This window comes from Alligator sinensis, unplaced genomic scaffold (assembly GCF_000455745.1).
Source record: "Alligator sinensis unplaced genomic scaffold, ASM45574v1 scaffold171_1, whole genome shotgun sequence".
NCBI classification, from domain to species: domain Eukaryota; kingdom Metazoa; phylum Chordata; order Crocodylia; family Alligatoridae; genus Alligator; species Alligator sinensis.
The window spans coordinates 222,515-235,534 of NW_005842552.1; the positions used below are offsets into that span (position 1 = coordinate 222,515).

General features: G+C 46.7%; 1 protein-coding gene across 1 annotated transcript in view; it reads right to left on the reverse strand.

The window, feature by feature from the left end:
- Positions 1–10,778, reverse strand: part of GPR132 (G protein-coupled receptor 132) — a 26,978-nt gene extending 16,200 nt beyond the window's left edge. The window contains exons 1-2 of the mRNA XM_006032174.3: positions 10,675–10,778; positions 9,928–10,408 (exon numbers count right to left, since the gene is read on the reverse strand). The gene's annotated coding sequence lies outside the window, so the exon portion shown is untranslated. The remainder of the gene's footprint in view (positions 1–9,927; positions 10,409–10,674) is intronic.
- Positions 10,779–13,020: the final 2,242 nt, after the last annotated feature.

A 13,020-nucleotide genomic window follows, 5' to 3' on the forward strand; every position in this document is an offset into this window, starting at 1 on the left:
TCAAATAAAGGCTGGATAGGCTTAGGAATAGCAAAGCCTACGTCTATACAGTAGGTAGGAGCAGATGACTCTCGTGGCCCATTCTAACTCTGTCATTCCCTTAGTCCATGCCTTGCCTCCCAGCTCTGTTTGTCTGGATTGTGAGAGGAGATATATTGTATTTGTCTGAGTCTGTTTTGATTTATACAGGCATAGGTTTATTTATTTGGGGTTTTGGGGCATATTGAAGAAACCCAAAGAGACAGATATAACACACTGGCTTTACTGAGAACATCATTTTTAAACCAGTGTCCTGAGAACATCCTCAGGCAGCAAAGGAGCTGCTGCAGGTACATGTTTGCATGCAATTGTATAAGAGTAAGCAAAGAATAAGTTGGTTTCCTCCTCTAGAGGCTTGATTTTTTATGTAGTTCTGTAGCACATAACCGCACCGGGTGCTCTTCACACAACTAAAGCGCTGTCAGAAACAACATTTTAAAACCATTAGTGCTCATCACATTTTTGAAGAATCTGAAGGGGCAATGCTTTCTCATGAGAAACTGTTTCCTTATTCATGTGCACTTTAAAAGTAAAATAATTCAGTGCTCATGCTATATTGCTCAGTTTTTTATATCAATGAGGTAGAACATAAATGTTCCTGGAGCATTAATTCAAAAATAGTTCAGCTATATCTTCACCTTTTAAGTTAGCATTAGAGTTTTGTCAAAGGTAGCAAGTTTTATGTCTGCAAGCATAAGTATCTGACGTGAGAATCATGACCCTATGAGTTATTCCCATCTAGGGGACGAGAATGCACCATGTGGTATATGTAACAAATCAAAACCACTCAATTTAAAAAATACTTCAAATCCAGTGTTTGCAAACAGCCTGGAGAATTATCTTACAGTTATGAGTTATTTTACATCAGCCTGTCCAATTACTTTTCAGTAAGGAATAATTCAACAAAACCATGTACATGCACACTGGGGGCTACTTTAGTGTTGATACCCTGCATACCCAGGCCTCATTCCTCAAACCGCTAGCTTATACAAAGACTACAGATGACAGTATGAACTAGACCTTTTTACTACCACCACCATCTCTACAGGCCAGGAGCTCATGTTAGCCATCACAGAAGAATGCAGGAAATCCTGCCAGCCTGATTCAGACAACTGGTATGACATGTAACAGGAAAAAGGCATGGTTGACAGTACATAAACTAGGCAACAACCCAAGAAAGGTAGAGCAACATCATAATGTCACCATTAACCAAATTGTTCACTAGGTGCTTCTCAATGGGAAAAGTCCAAAAACGAAAAACAAACAAACAAAAAAAACTTAGGCTGGAAAGGTATAAGTGCCCTAAAGACCTGGGTTTTACAAGCCGATTCTTAACAACAGAGTTGAATGCTGGTATTAAAGCACTGAAAACCATGAAAGCTGCTGGCCTTGATGACATGCTTATGGAACAAATCAAGCAATTTGGCCCCTAGATTCAAGAATGGGTTCTTTGCCCATGAATGCTGCATGCCCCTGGAGGCTGCGGGGGCATGGTGACCACCCACAGGCGGCGGCAGTAAGCAGCGGTGGCAGTGGCGGGCTGGTGGGCGGAGGTTGTCACCACCTGCAGACACCGTTGGCAGTGGTGGTGGCAGCCAGTGGCGATTGGGGATCGCACGCAGATGCTGTCAGTGGTGTTGGCGGGGTGGGGGGTAGGGGGCAGCGGCCGCCCACAGTGTTAGCGGCACTTTTCGCAGGGGGTGCACGTGCACTTGCACACACCCCCTATGCATCACCGATGCCTTTGCCTATAAAACTCATGCACAGACAGTCAAAAAATTGCATAGATATGGTGACATGTTCAGGTAGTGGCAGTTGTAAAGCCAGGGAAAGATCTCTCTCACCCAAAGAGCGTCAGACCTATCTCTTTCCTATGCCACACATACAAATTGTATGGACAACTGATACTGAACTGGTTTGTCCCATACATGGATGAACATCGAATATTTCTAAAAAATGAGCTAGCTGCTCAATCTAACTCAATGTATTGAGGATGGTTTGGAAAGAGGCCAAATCACCGGATCTATGTTCATAAACCTAACAGCTGCCTATAATACAGATAACCGCTGACGACTCCTTCACAAGATGCTGAAAATGGCAAAGATCTAGACCTTACACAGCTGATATGAACCTTGCTCAAAGCCAGCCCTTTTTTTAATCAAACTGGATGGAAAGAGATGCAGCTGGAAGGGACAGATTAATGGCTTCCCCCAAGGAAGTGTACTTGCACCGCTGTTATACAACATCTACATAAATGATCTACCAATCAATTTGGAATCAAAATGTTTCATCTATGCAGATGACCTGTGCATAACAGCCCAAAACTCTGGCTTTGACCATGTTGAAAAAATCCCTAAGAAAGGCACTAACTGGCCTAAACTCACTTGATCTGAGCCTTCAAGAGGCTGAGAAGTGAAAACCAATTATGTGAGAACCCAGCAAAAACACAAGCATCTCAAAAACCATGAGGCCAACCGCCAGCTCAACATTACATGACTTCGGACTCCACTATCCCACTGTTCAAATCCAGTTTACCTTGGAGTCACCTTCAGTCAACCCTCTCAAACAAAGAACACATCATGAACACAAAAGCAAAGGCAAGCACTCGTAACAACATTTTATGTAAGTTCATCAACTTGGGGATGCTAGCCCCTCAACCATCTGAACTGCTGTTCTGGCTTCCAGCTCCTCTGCCAAGTATGTATGCCCTGTATAATAGCGAAGTGTACATGCTAAGTGCCTTGACCCCATTCTGAATGACAGCTGCCAATGCATCAGAAGCTGTCTGAAGCCTACCAGCCTTAATAATGTGTACCTGCTGGCTGGCATCACTCTGCCTGACATCAGAAGAGCAGTGGCCAGCAAGACAGAATGATTGAGACAAACTCAAGATGTGAGGCCCCTACTGTACGACCATCCCACAGCACACAAATGTCTGAAGTCACACAGTAGCCTCCTCACCAGCAGCACTCAACCTCTTGATGCCACATCCAAGAAGACATAATTACAGCTGTGGAACAAGAGACTGAAGAAAAGACCAGCAAAACAATGGACATTCCAGCAGCTGAATCCTTGCCACCAGGGGCTGATGAACCACAGCAAAGGCGGCAATGTCTCAACCTGCCTACGTTCCAGAGAAAAAATAATGAAGAACTGGGGCTATACCATTGGTTCACCCACCTGTGACTGCAGCACAGAGCCTTAGACTATGCAACATCTGCTGCAATGTTCGCTGCTTGAAGGTGCATGAAAGATCTTGCAAAGTACAACAAACAAGCACAAGCATGTGTAACAAAATGGTCAAATGTGCTGTAGAGAAGAAGACCCTGCATACTTCAGGTTTCATGTCTCAGACCCTGGATGTCTCCGAAGGAGATGCAGGGGTTTCCTTCATTTCTTTAATGAGTGTCCTACATACAGAAGAAGCACAAAGTAGCCAGTGGAGATCCACACGATAGAACAGACCAGAGGGATGTGTGGCCAGCCAGTATCGTGATGTGTTGAAACAGGTTAAAGGCCAGACACAATGCTGAAGGACAAGCGAGAGGGGAAGCTGCTGTTACACAAGAACGGTTGTTTCAGTAGGATTGAACCTACTAGCTTCCTCACGGCTTTCATTTGAAAATGACAGCAGTGATGGGAGACCTTTGGGAGAACTGGAGGTCTGACTGAACATCTGAAGTCATCTTAGGTGTGGCAGCCACTGCCTTTCATCCATGAATGGCTAGCTCACTGGTCTCCATCACAAGCAGTGACTGTAGGAGCGACAGCGGTTGCTGCTAGCTGTTACACCAGGGGCATCTCTGTTTTGCCATGCTTCAACACCTCAGTTTAAGTCTAGTCATAATCTGGGGCTTCTGTTCCCTAGGGCGCACTGAATTTAACTCAACCCACAGCTCCAGATGGCCCTTTTCACCACTACATTTCATCACCAGCATGTGCAAGTTTCTCCTTTCTCACAGACTAGCTAAATTGCTTACATGGGTCAGAATCTATGAAGCATTTAAGAGTGTCCTTTACTTTAGGGAGATGAGGAAACACTGGCAATGGGATTAACTTTTGTTTCACCACTCTGTTAGGCTGGGGTCCTTTTGAAAAGAGAGGGGGAGAGAAAAAGCTCTCATGCCTTAGAGACTCAGAAGAGTACAGAGCTTTCTGGAGCTAATTCACATATCAGACCTGGTAACCTACCTTCAAAGGGTTGCAGGGGTGTGTGTCTGAGTGTGGTGGCTGGCGCTTTAGATTTCATGCCCCAAACACTTCAGATCTGAATTCTAAAGTGTTCACAAACTGCAACTAAAGAAGTCAAAGAACAGAAATTCTGGCTTGATTTTAAGGGATACCACATACTCACTGTTCTGACTGACTTCCTTAAGAGTTGTTGTTGCTCTACTAGGCTTGTGACTAGCCCTAAGATTTTTATCACTTCCTGCATTAGCTCACATGTAATTGAGACAGAGAACGGAAAACTCAAGAGAATATTTTTTTATCCAGACTACCTGGTATGCCTCCTGACTACCCCACTGGCTTTACACATTTCTCCTAGTGAAACAGCTGTCTGGATCTGCAGAAGAAAAGGTGGAATGCATTACCAAAATAGATCTTAACAGTGAGGAAAAGCAAGGAAGCTGCAAGCCCAGCTAAACTGAGTATACAGAGAGCTAGGAAGTAGCAGAAAAGGGGAACAAGGCATTAGGATGAAAGTCTTTAGATCATGGTTGGGCCACGGGCTGGATCGGGCCCATGTAAGACTCCATTTCCCAGCAGCCCATTGTGCAGGTCTCCATGGAGACTTCAGGAGTGGTGGGGACATGACAGCACAGGGCCAATGTCTCCATGGAGACTGGTCTGAGCGGCGCCGGCAGGGCACGTGGCTGGGCAGGGAGCTGCTCCAGAGCTGGGCTGGGATCTTGCAGTGGACCCAGGGCAGAGCCATGATCCGCTGCCCCAGGGACATGCAGGCAGTGGATCATGGCCCTGCCCCAGCTCCAGCCCATGCTGTCACCACTGCAAGATGCTGGCTCCAGCCCTTAAGCAGTTCCCTGCCCAGCAGGGTGCCCTGCCAGCGTGCTGCTCAAGCTGGTCTCTGTAGAGACCCTGGTCCCACACTGTAACAGCCCCACTGCTCCATGAAGACCTGCTGAAGCAACATGGGCAGGAGCTGCTGGGAAATGAAATCTGGCCACTGGCCGGATCCACCATTTTGCCCATTCCTGCTTTAGATGGACTCCCCTAGAGAGAGATGGCTAGAAATGTCACCTGGAGAGAAGTCTGAAGCTAGGGAAGCTGAAAGGAAAGGATAGTGTCTGGACAGGTGAACATGAAATGAATGTAAGCAGGTGAAAGCATCTCACACTCCTGCACATGCAGCCTCCTGCGATGCGACAGCATCCCAGTAGTGAATTCCACCCTGTTCTCACCCAGGCATGAATCTAGCAGTTTTTCACACTTGGAGGCTTTTTTAAAGTGCTCACACCTCTAGTGATAGTTTTGACAATCGAGCGTATGCTAATTATTTCTTGCAAATAAAGCTTGCGCAACTTCAGCATACACGACATGGTTTCAAAATGTTACCAGCCACATTCCCTCCTGAGTTCATCCTTTGACTACAAAGAAGCAAATTTTGGTATTCTATCAAATAAAGCATTGCACTTCCTGTGGCTTAGTACAGAGGTTCCCAACCACTGGGCCATGGCCCGATACTGGGACGCAAAGGGTTGGCTGCCAGGTTGTGACACAGTGGGGTCAGAGGAGTGGGTGGGGAGAGATCCGGCCAGGCACTTGGTTGTGAGCATGGAGCCGCCTGGGTGTGCAGCAGGTGCCAGCGCTTTATATTAAATTTAAATATGTAAATTAGATTGCTGGTCCACAGTGAGTTTGCTGGTCTCCAGTATAAAAAAGGTTGGGAACCACTGGCTTAGTAGGTCCAAAGCTTACACTTGTGACTGGTGTCAAGTTTCTCATTAATGAGCATCGTTCTGTGGCCAAAACAGATTCTATATGAAGGATTTCTAAGGACCTTGTTCCACATTAATTTTAGGCAGCTCCTGGAGCTCTTAACCCCTGTATTGTCCACACTTTGACACCTGAAACTGGTTTGAAGCACACTCTAGGCAGCTTAAAGCTCACCACTGCAGGGCAGGTTTCTCTCTGACCTGTGTTACCAGCTCATGTTCTATTAATGTGTAGTCACATCCTCACCTAATGCGGGGACAGAAACCTGTCCTGGCTCACTTACCCTGTACTGGCAACTCACAGCTGTGCAGGTGGGGGGGACAGTCAAAGAAAATGTTTTGCCTTAAGGTGTGACTGCTCCAAACTCAAGCTAGCACTAACACCAATTAGGTTTTGAGCAGCTCACAGTGCAGTGTGTCACAAAGCCCTAATGCTAGGGGTTAGAACATCAAGGGTGAGTAGAGGTTTTTTCAGCCACATCACAAAGCCTAAGGTTGCAAGTCACTAAGGCTGAGTCTAATTGTCAAACCAAGGCACAATCACCAGAGGAGCATATTTTCACACCGACAAATGCAAAAAAAGAGAGGTCAAAGGAAGACTGGACCCCTAACACAGTGGTACCAAGCACTATAGCAATCAGTCCCAGCCTCACCCAGAAAAGGACTGTACATATGTCAATAGTGTGAGGCGTTCCCTGCTGAGACGCTCCACCTGTGCCTCGTGCATACTAGCCCCTAAACCGCAAGCAGAGTTAGTGCAGCGCAGCACGTACAGCAGTCTGCTCTGGCTCTCCCAGCCCCCCAGGTCTGACACCCTAGCCTCATAAAACAATGCTATTGTCATGGAAAGAGAGGACAAGCCTCACCAGTCTCCCTCTTGGGAATGTTTAAGGCACTCTTATTTTCTGACTTGGGAGGGGAAGACTGTGGAAATCTGAACAAACCACATACACCAGCCCCTCAGTCAATGCTAATTTAACAAGAATAGAGCAAATTTTTTGGTTGGTCATGGTGAGGGAAACCTGTGAATGCAGACCCCAGAAAGAAGATGATATTCATCCTGGTCTGGCTGCTTCCCACACGTCAACTTCTCTTCCATTTCCTGACCATGCTCCCACTGGCTGGACAGGCCTCCTTCACTCTGCCCTCTCCCTGGGGCACCATCACATCTCAGCTCAGGGAACTTACTTCTCTTAAGAAGCTTTGCCGCTCCCCATGAGACTTCTTTTGTTTGCTACTTCTTGCCCCATGATGCACAGCCTACAAGCTAGGTGACTTGCATTTTTACTATTTCACACCCTTACATCAGGTAATGGTGTCACACCAGACACCACGAGCAGTTCTTCCTCACTTGCACTGTTTAGGCCAACAATGGCTTGCACCTAAAGAGACCATTGCTGCAAATGCTTCCTTTCCTCTTGCCCTCCTCTGTCCTTTGGTTCACTGCATTTGACATCTTGTCTAAATCCCAAATTATGAGCTCCTTGTGGCAGAGACAGTCTCTGTGCTATTTGTTCAACAGCTCACATGACAGGACCCTGACTCTTGACAGAGGTCTTTAGGCAATGCAATAATAGATAACCATGCAAAATCCCGACTGCTGGATGATCTTGGAGTTGTCCTCAGACTGAAGGACAACATTTAGTTTGACTTGGCATTTACCAATACTAAAATCACAGTGTTTCTACCTCTTTTAGGGCTCTTACAGTCACACCCACCCCTTTTGTTAAGACAGTACTGATTTGTGAAATCAAGTATCAAAAGATTTTAACAATGGCCTTTGCTTTTGCACATCTGTGCCTACTTTCAAGTCCGATGAAATCTAGGTCAAGGCGCGGTTTATTTATACATCGTCATGAGTTCTCATCACGTTCCCTGTGAACGTTCAAAGAATATCCGCAATATCTCACCCTGATCTTGTCTGCCAACACGGTCCTCATGTCTCTGCTCCAAATACTTGCATGTTATCTGACACACTTGAGTCAGAAGGCCTGGATGTGCCAACGTAGTGACAGTATTTGGCCAGGTTCTCTGGGGCCAGCACATTGGCAAGAAGGAGCCAGAAAACTGTCCAGGCAAGAACTTTCCTCGCATGAGTGTGCACACAGCTACCTCCTTCAGCATTTCAGTTGGTATTTCCCCACAAAGGATGGCAGGAACAGGGCTGGAGCACTGCTACGTTTCAGTTATTTTCTGAAGAGCCACTGTCAAATGGTACAGCAGAGGTCCTCTGCCCCCAGTGCCTTGTCATCTGGCCTTCAGGGCTTCCCACGGATCCATGAGGAAGCCTGGGTCACGGCCCTGTGTGCTAGATCTGGCATGCAGGGCAGCACGGGGCCCAATCATAGCATGCGGGGCTGGGCAGAGGTGGCATGGGGGCCTGTGGTCCCAATCCCAGCAAGCAGAGCCTAGTGGAGGCAGCACAGGATCCTGGGCCCCAATCCCAAAATATAGGACTGGGCAGAGGTGGCGTGGTCCAGATCTGGGTGTGCAAAGGTTGAGCACCACCGGTTTAGTATCCTTAGGCTGCTCTAAATTATGTTGTGGGTAAGGTCAGTGTAAAACTAGCATCAAGGTGCAACCAGCTGCCTTGAGCTACACTGTAGGAATATGGAGACCAACCATGACTCCAGGTCTAGGTCTCCAGGGGAGGCTTAAAGGGCCATCACTTACAGTGGCTTCAGCACCAGCCTACAAGCACATCTGAGAAAGGAAACAGATGGGAGCCAGGTGCAAAGAACCAGCAGCTGTGACAGAAGTGATTTTGTAGAGCAACGGTCAGTTCAACCTGTTATGCTGAATCCCTGGCTTGAATAGGGAATGGTTTGCAAAGGAAAGATCCTCTCTGATAGCGGAGGTCCTAGCCACCAAAATTAAGATTATATCAGACTCTATGACTCTTAAACTTTTTAATTTCCCCAACATTCTTCTTGTTTAATAATGCACTTTCCTATTGAGATACTAACAATTTTAACACAAGAAAAAGACGGACAGGAACACAACCTAGTTAACCCTTCTAGTGTGGTATGAGTAATTTGGATATCTTGTAACTTTTTCACGAGACTTATGCTATTCTTACAGCCCAGCAGCAAACTGAAATAGCTGCAAGAATCTCAGTTGCATTTAAAAAAGAAAGTAAGTTTCTAAACCTCATGCTTTCTGAGGAAAGCTTTAAAATGAGACCTGTGCCATACATTTTCCAAAACCAGAAGATAAATAAGATGAAGACAAAATATTATATTTCTTTTAAAAAAATATCTGAGGCGTCTTAAATCAATCACATGATTTTGGTGGGGGTGAGGTTGAGTCATGATATTTGAGTGACTGGGGTTAGGAATACTTTACAACTAAAAATGCAGAGGAGAAAACTCACGTGGCAAGTGTGCAGCTAATAAAGCTAATAATAAATGCTTGTTTTTCTAGCACAATAAAAAAGGAGGAAGAGTTTGGGTTGGAAATGTTCTATCCATGCGATTCCACTCACTTTACCCAACAGAATCTGACTTCTTGTGCCAAGTGAGATTTTATATCCTCACCCAGTTGAAAACCTCCACATCAAACTTCACTCCAATCCCTAAACCAACCCATATCTAAGTAATATATTTTTTACTCTGTGGACTGTGGAGTAAATTATCAGTTACCACTGATGGGAACTGCTGATGCTTTTCAATGAAAGCATGCGTTCCCTATAGAAAAAGGCATTTTAATTTTGACAGAAGACAGGTAAAAAGTGCTTTAATGGATCTCTAATGAATATTTTGTTCCTTAGAACCTAGATGAATATCAATCTCATATAGATGAGCTGTATTTTGTAGAGTTACAAGTTTGTGTTTCTTTACCACATGCAAGCTGCCACATGTCTGAAAACAAAAGATGAAGAATTAGTAATAAAAAGAAAAGAAAAGAAAAGAGATTTGTTAAATAGAATCAATACCTTGCTCCTGGCTCAGAAATCAACCTTGTTTCTGTCCTCCTCCTTGACTCGCTGTCTGGGAGGAGTGGCAGTGCTGTTCCGATTTTGTCCGTACTGGCAGAGACTGCTCCGTCTGAGAAAAGCTCCAGGAAACTGATGCACCATGCAATTAGCAATCCCTCTCAACGTGCAGATTAGAGGGATTTCAGTAATTCACGGTTTACCAAAAAAACTCTGAAGCTATTTCATGTTTGAGTAACACCTTGTTCTTCACTAGTGTACTCGACTTCAGCAGGGAGTGCTGGTCCTCAGCCCAGATACGTATTTTCAGAGCCTCCTTAGGCACGAATACTACTAAAGCCCAAGGCTTCCGTTTGAACAAAAACGCTGCAGCAAGAAATATCTACATTGGCTATACCACAACACATTTTACCTAGGCATGCATCAGCGCTCAAAACGTCCCAGAGTCGGAGCTGAAATGCGAGAGAACATCCAGCTGTGGCTGAAAGGGCAAAAGAAAAGAAAAAGTTTGTTAGTGTTGCAAAGGATAAACAGGAAGGGTGCTGGGGAAGTGAAAGAGTTTGAGGGTTGTAGAATCTAACACAATGTAGATCAGGGAGCCCCGTCCTGGTTTGCGCGTTTTCTCTCCCGCAGGAACATGCCTGGGGGATAGAAAAAGCGGCGTCTGTCTCTCATGATGCCCCAAAGCCATGGGTTTCTAAAGGGCTTTAGTTGCCAGGACTCTCTGCACAAATAACTGCGCCCTACCTTGCTTCCAGAGATGAAACAGCTCTTGGTCCTGGGATGAAACTGCTCTGAGTCCTTGGTCCTAGAGAAGTGAGACAAGCAATATGGTATGGGTAAGATCCCACAGCTACTGCCTTTTACAATGGAGCATGACGTTAAAACCATGGCCACATTGTGGAGGAGGGGCATGCAAACTGATGACTCTCACTAGTGCCAGGCAGCCATTGGTGTGAGTCTGGAAATGTCCAGCCACAAGGCTGGTCTCTGGGGCAGCTCATCTCTCAGGCATGTACCAACCTATATGCTACGTCTCAGAGGCTCTGCTGTAGGCAGTCCCCAGGCAGGGTTGTCCCCAATCACTCCTTGACATCAGATCACTGATTCGCCATTGGAGGAGCAGAGGATTTGAGATAACCCTATATAACTAGCCAACATCTTCAGCCTCAGCTGGTTCCCTTACTTAGGTGGCTGTGGCATAAGACAAGATATACAAGGTGCCTTAGTTGATCCCAGCATCCATTCACCCCACTTTACCTGCAGTGAGCAAGGCAGTGAGAGATGCAGTGCATTTTTCATTTGGCTTGGGGTACATCAGATAGGACTGCCTTTCAGAGCTTGTTGTCAGGGTCAGGCAGAGGCCAGTGCAGTCAAAAGCTTAGATAGGACATATGAGGAACATGAGACAGGATGCTTGCATGGGGAGAAGGACCAAAATCTCCCTGTGTCACTCTGAGTTCTCCCATTTGTAGAACGGGGATAATTCTTTGCCACCTCCTGGAAGTTGTAAGGATAATATCATTAATCTTTGTGGGATGCTTGGGTACTACAAGGACAGCAGCCATAATCACTTAGAGAAACTGAAGAAGGTGGTGATAGAAGAGAAGGATAACGTTAGAGCAAAAGGTGTTGGTATTAGGGCTGTGCAAAGCTTCGGTCCCTGATTCAATTCGGTGGAGATTCAGCTCGATTTGGTGGCCAAATCCCTGAATCCAAATCGAATCAGAGGACCCTTTAATCTCTCTGGATTGAATTGGAACCCTCTGGACTAGATGTATTTAAATCCGCTGGTCCTGACAATCTCCACCCCAGAGTGCTGAAGGAACTAGCAGGGGTCATTGCGGGACCTCTGGCACAGCTCTACGAGCGCTCATGGCTCTCAGGCGATGTGCCAGAGGACTGGAAAAGGGCCAGCATGGTCCCCATCTTCAAAAAAGGGAGGAAGGAGGACCCAGGAAACTATAGACCCGTGAGTCTTATCTTGATCCAGGGGAAGCTTTTTGAAAGAATTATCCTGGCACATGTCCAGGAAGGACCAGCAGGGGAGGTTATGCTCAGGGGCAACCAGCATAGGTTCATTAGGGGCAGGTCTTGTCAAACCAACCTGGTGGCCTTCTATGACCAGGTCACCAAATCCTTGGATGCAGGTGTCGCAGTGGATATAGTCTTTCTGGACTTCAGGAAGGCCTTTGACATGGTCTGTCACCCCATTCTCAGTAAGAAACTAGGAGACAGTGGTGTTGATGCCTACACGGTCAGATGGGTCACTAACTGGCTGGAGGGCTGCACCCAGAGGGTGGTGGTGGATGGGTCTTATTCGACCTGAGGGGATGTGGGCAGTAGGGTTCCCCAGGGCTCGGTCCTCAGGCCCGTGCTATTTAACATCTTCATCAGTGACTTGGGCGAGGGGGTAGAAAGCACCCTGTTCAAATTCGCAGATGACACTAAGATGTGGGGTGAAGTGGTTACACTAGTAGGAAGGAACAGGCCGCAAGTAGATCTAGATGTGTGGGCCGGGAGCGGTCCCAGGTTCTAGGGGGCTTTCGCGCGGCGTGGGCTGTGGCCAGCAGCCCTGGCACGTAGGTCGGGGAATGCAGGCCGGCGGACTAGAATTAGGCACGGACGCTTAGCGGTTGATTAAAGATTATTTTACTTACACCGACGATGGTCGCGGTGCAGGCAGGAAAACTTACTTGGGTTGCGGTTACAGACAGAAAAGAAGAGAGGCGGACAAGAGTTCCTTCCTCGCGAACTCTAGCCCAATCCAGTTGAAGGCTCTAAACACGCGAGCTCGTCGCGTCAACTGAAGAAAACAACTCGAAGCAGAGAGCTCTGGATACACTCACACGAAGTTTGCTAGGCTCCGTGGAACTTGTGCGCAGGGAAGGGGCTCGTCGAGGGATCGTTCGGCGATGGGCAGAGGCCAGAGGTTGATCAGACCCCTATAGCCTTCTCAAGGTACACGCTGGGTCCGTTAGGCTCCGCAGCGCTTAGAGATCTTCACAAGACGTGAAGTTCTCCTCCTCCAGATGGTTGTGGAGTCCTCCAACTTGGGTGGAAACCGCTCAAGCCTCTTATACGGCTAGCAAG